Here is a 14,862-nt window from a genome sequence, read left to right as displayed (position 1 = left end):
CTAAGATGGCGCCTTCAGCGATCACAGTGGGGTTAGTCCTCTATCACTTTCTGTGCTCAAAATAATGCTTTATTAACACACTGGTGGTTGTACATATGTAACGCACACTGATGAAGGAAGAAGACCGAAACGCGTCTGTGATAACCCCCGCTTAATAAAAACTTGCGTGGTGAGAAGAACTCCTCGAGTGCTGTTTTATTTTCTTCATGATGGAAGGAAACTGGAGCGTGATATATATATATATATATATATTCACTGAAAAAAACATAGGTTTCAGGAGTTATATAGTTAGGAATTAGCTTTTAAAAAACCTTTGAAATTCACTCAAAAAACTATAAGTTTTAGTGGTGTTATAGTTAGCTGGACATTTTACTCATACAAAACCATTGAAATTGCTCCTATATAGTTAGTTGTACTAACTATATTTTGCGGACCCGCAATCCACTGCTGATGATGTCACAGATTAAATCATTCATGACATGGTCAGTGACATCACTGATGACATCACTGATGACATCATCCAGTGAATGTGGTTTGCTTCGTTATTTAAATATGCATTATATATATATATAGCAATTTGCATTGAAGAATAAGTGGATATATATAAATAAATATTTGGATGGAGGATTTAGTAGCAGTGTAATTGACTGTTTACTTGACCAATTTATAATGTCTCACTAAATATAGTGGATAGTGACTAAACTGTGTGAATATCTGTATCACTTTGTCAGTTGTTGTGTAAACTGATTCTACAGTTGGTTACTAGCTATGTGAAAGTCTATATTAGTTATTGATTAGTTAACTGAGTATTTGTATGGGAGTGTGAAAGTGTGTGTGGTTCGGTGGGGGGGTGTGTGACTGTCCAAATATGTGTGAATAGTTGATTCAGTAGATATATGAAGTTAAAACTACATGTTCTAACAGTTGTTTGGGTGAGTGAATATCTTTATGGGTGTGGTGATGAGCAAATATATTTCTCAATGGTACAGGTCCAACAAACTAGAAAAATAAAAGGCAGTGTATGTGTCAGTTGTTGTATATAAAGATGTATACATAAGACACAATGATTGTGTGAGTGACTGTATGGATAACTGTATACTTGTAATAATGATTTTATAATTCACTAAGTATGACTTACTATCTAAATGAATTGAAGAAGTGGTGTTTGTATAAGTGTTTTGCTAAGTAAATATGTAAGTATGATCCATTGTTTGCATAAGTGAGTAGGATGACTTCATATGTGAATAGGATGCGTGCTGTTGTTTAATGTCGATATAGATGTATAAGTATTTTTGATAGTGTTCTATTGTTCATTGACAGCATGTATGAGTGAATCCATAGGTAAGTGATTAGATGTGTGTATACATCTATGAATCACTGAGTGGATTTTTAGATACTTGTATTGCTGTGACAATGGATTTAAATATGATACTCTGTATTTTACAAAGAGTGATGAAAAATTGTAATAGTGCATGAAAAGGTGTATGTGATTGTCACGTGGATGATGTCATCAGTGATGTCATCAGTGATGTCATTTGAGATGTCATCAGTGATGTCACTGACCATGTCATGAATGATCTAATATGTGACATCATCAGCAGTGGATTGCGGGTGCGCGAAATATAGTTAGTACAACTATATAGGAGCAATTTCAATGGTTTTGTATGAGTAAAATGTCCAGCTAACTATAACACCACCAAAACTTATAGTTTTTTGAGTGAATTTCAAAGGTTTTTTAAAAGCTAATTCCAAACTATATAACTCCTGAAACCTATGTTTTTTTCAGTGAATTTCAAAGGTTTTTTAAATGCTAATTCCTAACTATATAAGGCCTGAAACCTATGGTTTTTTCAGTGAATTTGCAAGGTTTTTTAAATGCTAATTCCTAACTATATAAGGCCTGAAACCTATGTTTTTTTCAGTGAATTTCAAAGGTTTTTTAAATGCTAATTCCTAACTATATAAGGCCTGAAACCTATGGTTTTTTCAGTGAATTTCAAAGGTTTTTTAAATGCTAATTCCTAACTATATAAAGCCTGAAACCTATGGTTTTTTTCAGTGAATTCGCAAGGTTTTTTAAATGCTAATTCCTAACTATATAAGGCCTGAAACCTATGGTTTTTTCATTGAATTCGCAAGGTTTTTTAAATGCTAATTCTATTAGCGGATAACGTTTTTATATATTAAAACGTTTTTTAAATCTCAAATGCCTGCTTTGCTAACAGAGTTTTTAAGCACAGGCTCTATTGTCACTGGTGGCCATCTTGGGAGACTGCATATCAGAATTTTTTTAATGAAATATAAGAGGATTTGAGAAGTCACTCAAAATGTGCCCTAATTTTTCTTTCTTCAGCACTAATCATAATTTCTATGGCAAAACGAACCCCCTCATTTTGTTCCTTTGCAAATTAAATGTTTTAAGTGTTAACACTTTATTCCAATCAAGATGACTTCAGGTGTGCCATACTTTTGTCATAAGTAAGACTGTTAGCGCTCTAGTTGTTCTTTAGAACACTCTGGGACATTCTGTCATTGGGCTATAGTTGGGCTACATCTGGCTGATATTTGGGCTACATTTGTTTTTTTTGGTCTCTGGTGGCCATCTTTGGGCTACATTGGGCTACATTTGGGCTCTAACATATATATAGCCCAATGTAGCCCAATATATATTTTTTCAAAGTTAATTTTCGTAAAAACCACTGGAGCACATATCTTGAGACATAGCAAAGGCACATCGGGCTACCAGTCCCTACAATTTTGCCAAGTTTGGTGGAAAACCATTCAGCCGTTCGGGCTAAAAGTGAGTCCAACCGCCCTATGGAAATTAACATGGGGAAAACACGTTTTGGGACCCCCTTTTATCTCAGCCCCCGCTTGACGAATCCCCCCCAAACTTTCAGGGAAGGACCGGAGCGCCGCGAGGCAAAGTTAAGGAAAATTTCAGGAAGATTCCTCAACTGGCGCCAAAGTTATTCCCAATAGAATGTTGCGATTTCCCTATGGAAAACAATCCTAACTATATATACCTACTGGCTATCGCCAGTAGGATATATATATATATATATATATATATATATATATATATATATATATATATATATATATATATATATATATATATATATATATATATATATATATATATATATATATATATATATATATATATATATATATATACATATATATATATACACACACACTCACACACACACACACACGTTTATGCATTCCATTTTGATTAAAAAAACGAATCTAATTTAATTTAAATGTAATTAAACCTTTGAATGATTATAATATTTGCTCTACACTAAATATCACTTTTAGTTTAATTTAATTTTAACTTAATACTTTAAAATTGCATTACTTATACGGTACATCTCTAAACCCTAAAACTCCTTACTACCCCTGTAGGCTACCAATCCTTGAGCCCTGAAAACTCTTTGGTACCTCTATATATATCACCCATACAAGAACCCCCAAAACCTGTTACTTCGCCATGCACTAACCAACACTGATCCCTAAACACCCATTGCTAACCCCAGACCCTACTGTGAAAAATTGCATTACTGGTTGACTGGGGAGTGAGCCCTGGTCAAGCAGCAACCACAATCCTTGTCAGGGTAAGGTACAAGCAAAGCCCAAATTAACCTATGTTCAACCCCCTGGGAGCTTAGTACAGAAAAGTCAGGCTTAAATTAGAGACCATGTGTAAAGTATTTGTTCAACACATCAAGCGATAATACAATGAAAACACCACACAAAAAGGATACCACACCAAGTACAAAAATAGAACTTTTCTTAAATAAACAAAACAAGACAATCCAATCAAGAGAAACAGATTGATGAAATGTTTAAGATTTTAGTAAAAATGGCACTACAAAAAAGCACAAAGCACCAACTGTGGTTATTTGGTCACGCGGACTGGGACAAAGGCAAAAGCTCAGAATGATTTTGATGGAGTGCGGGCCGGCTACACGTATCCACTAATGTCCGCTGCACACAGTACTTTAAATCCTGGTGAACATCTTTGCAAGACTCCGTGCCGTTCAGCGTCGGTTCCAAGGAGCTGTGCAGCAAAGGCTTTGCAGGGCTAAAGGCTTAATTTGCCAGGTCAAAATGTCAGCTTAAACTGCACACACAGGCTCTGCAATGGCAGGCCAGATACATGTTTAAAGTGTTACTTAAATGGGTGGCACAATCAGTGCTGCAGGCCCACTGGTAACATTTAACTTACAGACTCTGGGCTTATGTATTGCCACGTTTACCGGAGACTCATAAGTAAATTAAATATGACAATTGGGTATAAGCCAATTCCATCATGTTTTATGGGGAGAGCAGTGGTAAAGTGCACAGAGTCGTAGGCCAGCAAAACAAATTCAGTGAAAGTGTAAGGTAAAGGTAGAAAGTTTGGGGATGACCCTGCATAAAAGGCCAAGGCCAACAACTACTCATCCTGAGCCAGCAAAGCTCTTTACTACTGCTATATACTACCTGTTAGACCTGTCAGCCCTAGGGTGGTCTTTCCCTATTTTTTTCGCCCTTGCCTCATTTTTTCCCACCTTTTTTTTGTTGGCCTTAGGTCTCCGGGCACCTTCCCATTGCTAAACAATGCTAAGGTGCCCCCGTCAAACGCAGCACAGCCATTGGTCCTGGCTGGCGCACCCCCATTATCTGCGCCCCTATTGGCCGTGAGAGCCAGGTCCTTCCTTGTCAGCATTCCCATTGGTCCCCCACACCGCTGACATCCCAACCGGCCCGGGAACCAGCAGCTTCACCATCGGAGGGCTCCGGAAGAGCCTGAGAGCCCCTCTGAGCTGTTACGCCCTCGGGGACGGCCGTACCATCAGCGCGGGGCCCGTGCCGCCCTGGTGTGCCTGCTGCCGGCCCCTCTCACCCCGAGGCCTGCTGACATCGCCGCAAGGGGCCGAGGAGGTCTGAAGAGACAAGGTAACCCCCGGGGAGGAGGGCGGAAGGCTACAGGAGGCCTTGAGTTTGCCCCTCCCCTGGGAAATACTGTTGTTGGGCCCCGTTGGCCCTGTGAAATCCTTCCCAAGTACTGGAACTGGGCCGGAGCCCCAAGAGACACCTTTGGGGCCTAAGTTGGTCCAAGTTAACCCCTGGTTGGGGAAAGTAGTTGGTTATAGGCGACTGTTAGACCCTACTACCAGGAGTGTGGTGATTGCCTTACATAATGTTACTCCTGAATAAGGAAATGTTTATACCTGCCGTAAGAGGAGGTTCACGCTGATTTAAGGATGTTGCCTAGTTTTTAATGGAAATGTCTATTCTGGCCTGATCTAATGTTCATACTGCTTATTTATTGAGAAGCTGATTGCGACCTCATGCACCAGATCTGCCCCTGCTAAATGCAATATTGATGGAGGTTCCCACTAGTGAATTTCTTGCAGGGGGTGATACGATATAATTTTGACAAAGAAGTTATTACCGTGTATTTTCTTACAGGTGCTTACTAGGAGCAAGGCTGATGCCAGGCCTACAGTTATTTACTATTTATTATTTATTTATTTATCTATTTATGGCTGAGAAATGAAAAGTATACTCTTTTAAGGAAATGTGAATTGAGTTAATGCTACCTTGATTACCTGATCGCCCCGAATGGTCTATCAGCCGTCACCTTAATCCAGATAAAAGTACATTGTTTTAATCAATCTCACTGGTGTGGTCTCAGTCATTGTGTGGGTTACCTGTCTCAGTGGATGTGTGTGCTGTGTGGTCACTTTACACCTAAGCTTAGAGTGTCTACCTGCTCGGGCCAAGCTACCCCACAGGGAACTGGTGACCCCAGTTCGTACATTTTGGTGGCGAGCGGTGGGATTCAGGACCTGTGACTATACAGCACCCTCCAGTGAGACAGAGTGCGCCGCAATTAGACTAGACACCTATCGTGCATGCAAGCCTACTCAATTCAATTCAATTAGTCTTTATTTCGACATTATGTCATGAAAGACAAACATATTAAATACAACAAAAAATTTTAAAAGAAATTTAGGGAACAAGTAAACATTTTCATGCCTGGGTAGTACATCGAAGAAAATGGGGGCTTTTCACATTAGAACTTCCATCCAATTCTGTCCTCTTGCTATTCCTTGTGTTTGGTTAAAAAAGTTTCCACTTAAGATCATAAATATATTAAAAAGTAGGTTAAAAAACATTTGGAAAGAACGATATTTACAACAATTTTTCTAAAAAAAAAAAAGACCCTTTATACAGAGCAACATTTCATGAAGTATAGGAGTTACCTAGACAGTGGTTACAGCTACAGAGTTCAGTTTGTTCCTGCGTATTGCCCACATCCAGCTAAGGAACTTAGATACAGCAATTATTAGACTTTCAGAACTGTCTGTTTTAAAGACCCTAAGGGCCTCTGTGCCTTTTAGTATGCCTTCCTAGTGGCAGGTCGGCCTGATCCACCTTAATCAAGGGATTTTATACATCGGACAGATAAACAAGATGTGAGCAAGGCTCTCCGGTTGTGTAATGCAAAAAGGGCACATGACACCCCCACCGTGGGACCATTTGCCTGTGAAGGTATTAATTGGCAAAGTGCCCACCCTGTATTGATGGAACCGTTTCCTATCCTCAAGGGATTGTAATAAGGTCCCAGTAGGGTTCATAAGTTGGCAGGTGTTTAAGGTCAAGAAACTCACATTGTAATTGTAATCAATTGACCCCCCACTGTTAACCCGAATGTGTAGAGACCTTTTTTGACCCAGTATTGTTACCTACGTCCTAGTATCTTTCCCTTGATTTATCTGGGTCCCCACCTGGCAAAATGGAGTTCCAGCTAGCCGACCTGGAAGAGTACACAGTGGTGCAGCTAAGGGAATTTTGTCAGGGGATGGGGGTGCCGGTTGGGCAGAGAGCCGTAAAGGAGGAGCTCTGTACCGCTTTGAGGGCATGGGTAAGGGCCCACCCAGAGGGGAGAGGGGATGGGGGAACAGGAGGGACAGGTCACACCAGGGGCGACGGGTGCTCCAGAAGAACTAGACCTACTCAACATTGATGTGTCTGAAAATGTGTTGCCAGGAAGACGTTCCAGGGCAAGTAGTGGTGGGTCTAGAAGGAGTTCGTCGTCACAGGAGTATGAGGACAGGAAGGAGGAGAGGCAATTGAAGTGGGAGCTTGCCAAGCTAGAGCACGAGAGGGAGAGAGAAAGGGAAGATAAAAAGTTTGCATTGGAAGAGAAAAAGCTGGCGCACGAGCTTCAGCTGAAGGAGTTGGAGCTGAGAGCCTTGCAATTGACTGCGCCAGGAAGTCCCAATGGTGGCAGCGTACCAGGGGCCCAACACGAGCCTAGGTTTTGGTTACCCAAAGAGGTGATACCAAGTTATACCCAGGGGGATGACATTGCCAAATGGTTGGAGGCGTATGAAGTGACCTTGACAGCCCATGGGGTGCCTGAGAGCCACTGGGGAGGTGGCTTGTATCGATACATACCCCCACTTTCAGGGACACCCTCCTGTACCTAGATAAGGCGGATCAGTTCAGGTATTCCCCCAGGAAGGGGGCGCTACTTAGAAAATTTGGCCTCAACCCCGAAAGGTATCGCCAGAAGTTCCGTGGCAGCCATAAGCTGTCCACGCAGAATTGGGTAGACTTTTTTGACTATGCCCGTAAGGCTCTGGATGGTTGGGTGCGTGCCAGCGAGGTGCAAGATTACGAGGGCCTGTACAATTTATTTTTAAGAGAGCACCTCTTGGATAAATGTTTTCCGGAGCTGTGCCAACATTTGGTGGACCGCAAGCTAACTGATCCCCGTGAGCTTGCGGAGGAGGCGGATACTTGGGTTAGCACCCAGGTGTCACACAAGGGCCCCTGGGGAGATGGCCCGAAAGGCGGACAGGGCGTCCCCCAGAAAAAAGAGGAGGGAGATAAAAAGAAGGAGTTCTCACGAGGCCCACAAAACAGACAGTTTGGTAGAGGAGTAGGTACCCCACCTCATTCCAGTTCCCCAAAGCCCACTTACCCTGACAAGAGTCAACAGTCAAGAATTGTCCGGTGCTACGAATGCGGGGAGGTTGGACACTACAAGGGAGATGCCCAGTGTCGCAAACGACCCCCAGCCCCCACAGGAGGCAAGAGTCCCGGGGTGGCTAGTGTAGCGCTAGGGATGGAGCTGCCCCTAGATAGGGAAGGGGAGTGGACAGGCCTAACCCTGGTTTCACTTGGGGACAGAGAGATAGTCCCAGTGACGTCCTTACCATCGGACACTGTTAAGTACCAACAGAGGGTGAAGGTTAACGGGGAGGAGGTGGAGGCTCGGAGGGACACAGGTGCCAGCATGACCACCATAGTGAGGCGGCTGGTATCCCCTGAGCAAGTGGTACCTGATGTATTCCATCCGGCCGTGTTGGCTGACGGCAGTCTGAGTTACTATCCTGTGGCTCAGGTTCCCTTTGAGTGGGGAGGAGTGAAAGGCTGTTGAGAGTTGCGATAAGCCCTGCCTTGCCTGTGGACTGTCTGCTAGGAAACGACCTAGAACATACCGCCTGGAAGGAAGTGGAGTTTAAGGCCCACACTGAGATGCTGGGGTTACCAGGATGGACTTGCGTGGTCACGAGGTCCATGGCTGCCCGACAAGAAACTCAACCCGGGTTGGAGCCTGAGACAACAGCCCAACCCAATGCTGGTCATGAAGAGGAGAGTGTTGTGGAGGACACACCCTGTGTGATGGATGAGGAGCCTGTGGAGGTACCCCCGGAGTCCGTGGAGGTGGATGTTGTTCCCGTGGGAGACTTGCCGACCCTTGCCGAGTGACATGTGGAAGGAGGGCCTACCCGGGAGGAATTTTGTCGGGCGCAGAAAGAGTGCCCCACGCTTGAAGGCATGCGGCGGCAGGCCGAAGCCCAAGCGATCAACCAAGAGACCGGCAGTTATCACGTGTATTGCTAAGATGGCCTCCTTTACAGTGAGCCTCAGGTTCCGGTGCATGGATCCTCGAGGGCCTTAGTGGTCCCCCAATGCTACCGGGCCTTCCTATTGGAACTGGCGCATGAAATACCTTTGGCTGGACACCTGGGTCAGGACAAAACCTTTGCGCCGTTGGTCCCGCATTTTTATTGGCCCAGGATGAGAGTTGCCTCTGACACCTATTGCAAGACCTGCAAGACTTGCCAGGCTAGTGGCAAGACTGGGACTAAAGTGAAGGTCCCTTTGGAACCACTCCCGGTGGTCGGGACCCCTTTTGAGCGGGTCGGAATTGACATCGTTGGGCCGTTGGACCCTCCGACCTCTGCAGGACACCGGTTCATCTTGGTGTTAGTGGACCATGCCACTCGGTACGCCGAGGCTATTCCTCTGAGGACCGTCACAGCACCTGTGGTGGCGCGGGCCCTGATGGGGATATTAACCAGAGTGGGATTCCCCAAGGTCGTGGTGTCAGACAGGGGCACAAACTTCATGTCGGCCTACATGCAGGCCATGTGGAAGGAGTGCGGAGTGACCTACCGGTTCTCCACTCCTTACCACCCCCAGACTAACGGAGTCGTAGAGCGCTTTAATAAGACTTTGAAGGGGATGATCCGGAGCCTGCCAGAGGATTTGAGGTGGAAATGGGACATCCTCCTCCCTTGCCTGCTGTTTTCATACAGCGAGGTACCACAGAAGGGAGTCAGGTTCAGCCCCTTTGAGCTGCTCTATGGCCACCCCGTTAGGGGGGGCCTCAGCCTTGTCAAGGAGGGGTGGGAGAAGACTTCAAAGAAGCTTCCCAGTGATGTCATTAGCCACATGCTGGCGTTCCGCAGCCAGATAGCCAAGCTGTGGAAGGAAGCCTCAGACAACCTGGAGACTAGCCAAGCCGTCATGAAGGAGTGGTATGACCGCAACGCTCGGACGGTGGAGTTGGACGCTGGACAGAAGGTGTGGGTCATTGGAGCCTGGGGAGCTTAGCGCCCTCAGGACCGATGGACTGATCCATACGAAATTGTGGAGCGTCGAGGCCAGACCACCTATGTCGTTGACTTGAAGACCTCCCGTCAGCCCCATCGAGTGCTCCACGTGAACCGCCTGAAGCCTCACCATGGGCGATTGGAGCTTGCTCTCCTCATGGTGACGGATGGGAGCGAGGAGGAAGAGAGTGAGCCTCTTCCTGACCTTCTGGCGGCCCAGGAGATGGATGGATCGGTGGAGGGAGTTGTCTTCTCCCCATCCTTGACCTCAGAGCAACAGAGGGACTGCCGCCAGGTGTTGGAGCAGTACGCCTCGTTGTTCTCCCTCACGCCTGGAATTACACATCTGTGTACCCATGATGTGGACACAGGGGACAGTCCGCCTGTAAAAACCAAGTCTTACCGGCTGTCCGATAAAGTTAAGAACAGCATCCAGGGTGAGGTGGCCAAAATGCTGGAGCTGGGGGTGATCGAACCTTCCAGCAGCCCTTGGGCTAGTCCGGTTGTGTTGGTGCCGAAAGCGGCCCCACCGGGCACCACACCAGAACTTCGGTTCTGTGTGGACTATCGGGGATTGAACTCTGTCACCAAGACAGACGCTCACCCGATCCCACGGGCGGATGAGCTGGTTGACCGGCTGGGAGCAGCCTGGTACCTCAGCACCATCGACTTAACATCAGGGTACTGGCAGATTGCCATGGCCGATGGAGCAAAGGAGAAGACAGTGTTCTCCACCCCTGACGGTCACTTTCACTTTAGAGTGATGCCCTTCGGGCTCAAGAATGCTCCGGCCACTTTCCAGCAGTTGGTGAACTAGGTGCTGTCTGGCCTGGAGTCCTTCTCAGCGGCGTACCTGGATGACGTAGCTGTCTTCAGTAGCACCTGGGAGGACCATCTGCAGCATCTCCAGGAGGAGCTGCAGGCTTTGCAACGTGCTGGCCTGACCATTAAGGCTAGCAAGTGCCAGATTGGACAGGGATCTGTCGTCTATCTGGGACATCTGGTGGGCGGGGGTAAGGTGCAACCCCTCCAGGCCAAAATTGAGACCATCTTGGCCTGGGAGCCCCCCAAAACCCAGACTGAGGTCCGAGCTTTCCTCGGCCTCACTGGCTATTAGCGCCGGTTCGTCAAGGGATATGGTACCATCGTAGCCCCCTTGACTGAGTTGACGTCCAAGAAGCAGCCACGAAAAGTGATCTGGACGGCTGCTTGCCAAGAGGCATTCGAGACACTGAAGAACACGATGTGCACCGCTCCGGTGCTTGCAACACCTGACTTCTCGAAAGAGTTCATCGTGCAGACGGACGCCTCTGAGCACGGCATAGGCGCTGTGCTTTCGCAACTCAACAACAATGGCCAAGAACAACCTGTGGCCTTTATCTCCAGAAGACTCCTCCCTCGGGAACGACGATGGAGTACCATCGAGCGAGAAGCCTTCGCTGTGGTCTGGGCCTTGAAGAAGTTGAGGGCATACCTGTTTGGCTCTCACTTCCTGATTCAAACCGACACCCGACCCCTTCGCTGACTCATGCATATGAGAGGCGAAAATCCCAGGTTGCTAAGGTGGTCCATTTCCCTACAGGGGATGGACTTTAGGGTGGAACATCGGCCCGGAGTTGACCACGCCAATGCTGACTGTCTCTCCTGGTTTTTCTGCCTTAGTGACGAGAACTCCCTAGAGGTTGGGTAGCTCTCCCCACTTTTAGCTGGGGGGGGGGACGCATGTTAGACCTGTTGGCCCTAGGGTGGTCTTTCCCTATTTTTTTTGCCCTTGCCTCATTTTTCCCACCTTCTTTTTGTTGGTCTTAGGTCTCCAGGCACCTTCCCATTGCAAAACAATGCTAAGGTGCAGGTGCTCTCCCCTACCAATATGGCTGCCAAAGGCCCCTGCTACTGCGGAATGGACTTGATAGTAGCACCCTAGTTGCCAGGAGCTGGCTGGAACCCTTAAACATTGTTGCCATACCAGCCTGCCTTCCCTGCCCGTAGCTAGAGTAATGAAGCTCCTGGAACCGTCAGGAATAGGGGAGTGGTCACCAACTGCCATCTCAGAGAGTGGTCACCTGACCTGGGACTATAAAAGAAAAAGGAGGGAAACTTTCCAGTCAGTTGGGGCATCACTGACCTGGGGGACCCTACGCAGGAGACTTAGGCGGTAGGGCCTGGTCAGAAACCTATACCACTGTGGGTGACAGGGTTTAGGCGCTGCCCACCTAGCTGTGTGAGGAACACTGAACTAGCCCACTGATCTGGCCCGGCGGGAGGGGAACCCAGGGACCACCTACAGTGACCTGCTGAGGAAACCTGTTAGCTGCCTTCAACTCCATACCCCCCCTCTTCAAGCAACCAAGAATCTGCTTCCACAAAAAGGGTGCCAGAACCACCAAGCGCCAAGAAGAAACCTAACTGACCAGGACTACTGGGGATCAACCAGGTACTGGGCTGTGCCATCTGTGCCCCCTCTGTTTGCACCTGTGGCGCCTGCGCTGTCCTGCCTTCACTGCCTACCCAGCGCTCCCCTACTGTGCCCCCTTGAGAAGCGCTGAGGTCCTGGAAGCTATTGTGCCTTGAAGCGCTGTACCTGGGAAGCGCTATTACTCAGACTGCCTGTCCTGCTAGAACTGCTGTGACTGCCCCCATAGCGCGTGTCACCCAAGCGCTGGGCCCCCAGGAGAAGCGCTGTCGTCTCCAAGTGCGTCCTGCCTTTCATCGAGCCGATTTGCCCCCAGGAGAAGCGCTGCGAAGCCTTGCTAGCTCTGTGCTTTGAAGCGCTGAGGAGAAGCGCTGGTGACACCAATCACCGGCGCGGCCCTTGCCACCCCACCAGAGCCTCAGGCGCCGTTCGCGGCCTCTGCCGGCCCAGTAGCGCCGACCTCATCACCCCCACGGTGGCCCCCGGGGGCCAGGAGAGGGCCACCGTAAATCTTAGTCAGGCCGCGATCTGATGAGAAGGTCGCGCTAGGTCCTGAAGCCTGCCTCCACCATCACGTGACGGGGGCGTCGTCCTGGATCCCGCCCCCCGTTACACGCCGCACAGCCATTGGTCCTGGCTGGCGCACCCCCATTATCTGCGCCCCTATCTGTTCCCCGTTGTGTTTTGTTCAGGATTAGCGCCGGGACGCCCCTTTGCTGGGGCAGCTGTGCGCTCTACAAAACCCCTTAACATAACATAACATTGGCCGTGAGAGCCAGGTCCTTCCTTGTCAGCCTTCCCATTGGTCCCCCACACCGCTGACATCACGACAGGCCCGGGAACCAGCAGCTTCACCATCGAAGGGCTCCGGAAGAGCCTGAGAGCTCCTCCGAGCTGTTACGCCCTCGGGGCCGGCCCTACCATCAGCGCGGGGCCCGTGCAGCCCTGGTGTGCCTGCCGCCGGCCCCTCTCACCCCGAGGCCTGCTGACATCGCCGCAAGGGGACGAGGAGGCCTGAAGAGACAAGGTAACCCCTGGGGAGGAGGGCGGAAGGCTACAGGAGGCCCCGAGTTCGCCCCTGGGGAATACTGTTGTTGGGCCCCGTTGGCCCTGTGAAATCCTTCCCAAGTACTGGAACTGGGCCGGAGCCCCAAGAGACACCTTTGGGGCCTAAGTTGGTCCAAGTTAACCCCGGGTTAGGGAAAGTAGTTAGTTATAGGCGACTGTTAGACCCTACTACCAGGAGTGTGGTGATTGCCTTACATAATGTTACTCCTGAATAAGGAAATGTTTATACCTGCCGTAAGAGGAGGTTCACGCTGATTTAAGAATGTTGCCTAGTTTTTAATGAAAATGTCTATTCTGGTCTGATGTAATGTTCATACTGCTTATTTATTGAGAAGCTGATTGCGACCTCATGCACCAGATCTGCCCCTGCTAAATGCAATATTGATGGAGGTTTCCACTAGTGAATTTCTTGCAGGGGGTGATACGATATAATTTTGACAAAGAAGGTATTACCGTGTATTTTCTTACAGGTGCTTACTAGGAGCAAAGCCGATGCCAGGCCTACAGTTATTTACTATTTATTATTTATTTATCTATCTATTTATGGCTAAGAAATGAAAAGTATACTCTTTTAAGGAAATGTGAATTGAGTTAATGCTACCTTGATTACCTGATCGCCCCGAATGGTCTATCAGCCGTGACCTTAATCCAGATAAAAGTACATTGTTTTAATCAGTCTCACTGGTGTGGTCTCAGTCATTGTGTGTGTTACCTGTCTCAGTGGATGTGTGTGCTGTGTGGTCACTTTACACCTAAGCTTCGGGTGCCTACCTGCTCGGGCCAAGCTACCCCCCAGGGAACTGGTGACCCCAGTTCCTACACTACCCATCCCTGAGCCCTACAAACCATTACTACCTGTATAGCATACCCATCCCTGAACCCTAAAACCTCCTTACTATCCCTGAACACTACCCATCCCTGAATACACCACCCAGCCATGAACCCTAAAACCCCTTAATATCCATACACACGTACGATCCCTGAGCCCAAAAAAACTCTTTAGCACCCTTATACATTACCCACCCAAGAACTCTAAAAAATAAATACTAGCCCATGCACTACCCATCCCTGAAACATGACAACCCATTTCTACCCCGATACACTCTGAGCCCTAAAATCCATTACTCTACCTCTATATACATGCATGATGCAACCACTTATTCACACTGGGATACAACTGCACTCCTCTGTGAGTTTCTTAATACTTTATTGGACATGTGTGAGTGACCTTTATGCAGTTTTCGTTATACAGAAGCGTGCTGGAAGTTCTCTATAACTACCCCTGCTCCCTGGTAATGCTTTATTTAGTATTATAGCTCATTTGTGTATGAACACGTGTAGGTCATTGAAACTCTATAGAATTACGACCTTCTGTTTGACATTAGGCAGCTCCACTGCCCTAGTTATCTATCTCAATTGACCTACACTTTGGGCTTTCAGATTACTGCAATCGCCAGGATTAACCTTTTT

The 14,862-nt window shown here is 47.6% G+C and overlaps 1 protein-coding gene across 2 annotated transcripts in view; it reads right to left on the bottom strand.

Annotated features, from left to right (window-relative positions):
* TTC39A (tetratricopeptide repeat domain 39A) overlaps window positions 1–14,862 on the bottom strand; it is a 648,505-nt gene that overhangs the window by 281,746 nt on the left and 351,897 nt on the right. The window lies entirely within an intron of this gene.

Source organism: Lissotriton helveticus, chromosome 1_2, assembly GCF_964261635.1.
Source record: "Lissotriton helveticus chromosome 1_2, aLisHel1.1, whole genome shotgun sequence".
Classification (NCBI taxonomy): domain Eukaryota; kingdom Metazoa; phylum Chordata; class Amphibia; order Caudata; family Salamandridae; genus Lissotriton; species Lissotriton helveticus.
The sequence above is the reverse complement of the archived record's forward strand: the minus strand, read 5'-3'. Positions and strand labels throughout refer to the sequence as shown.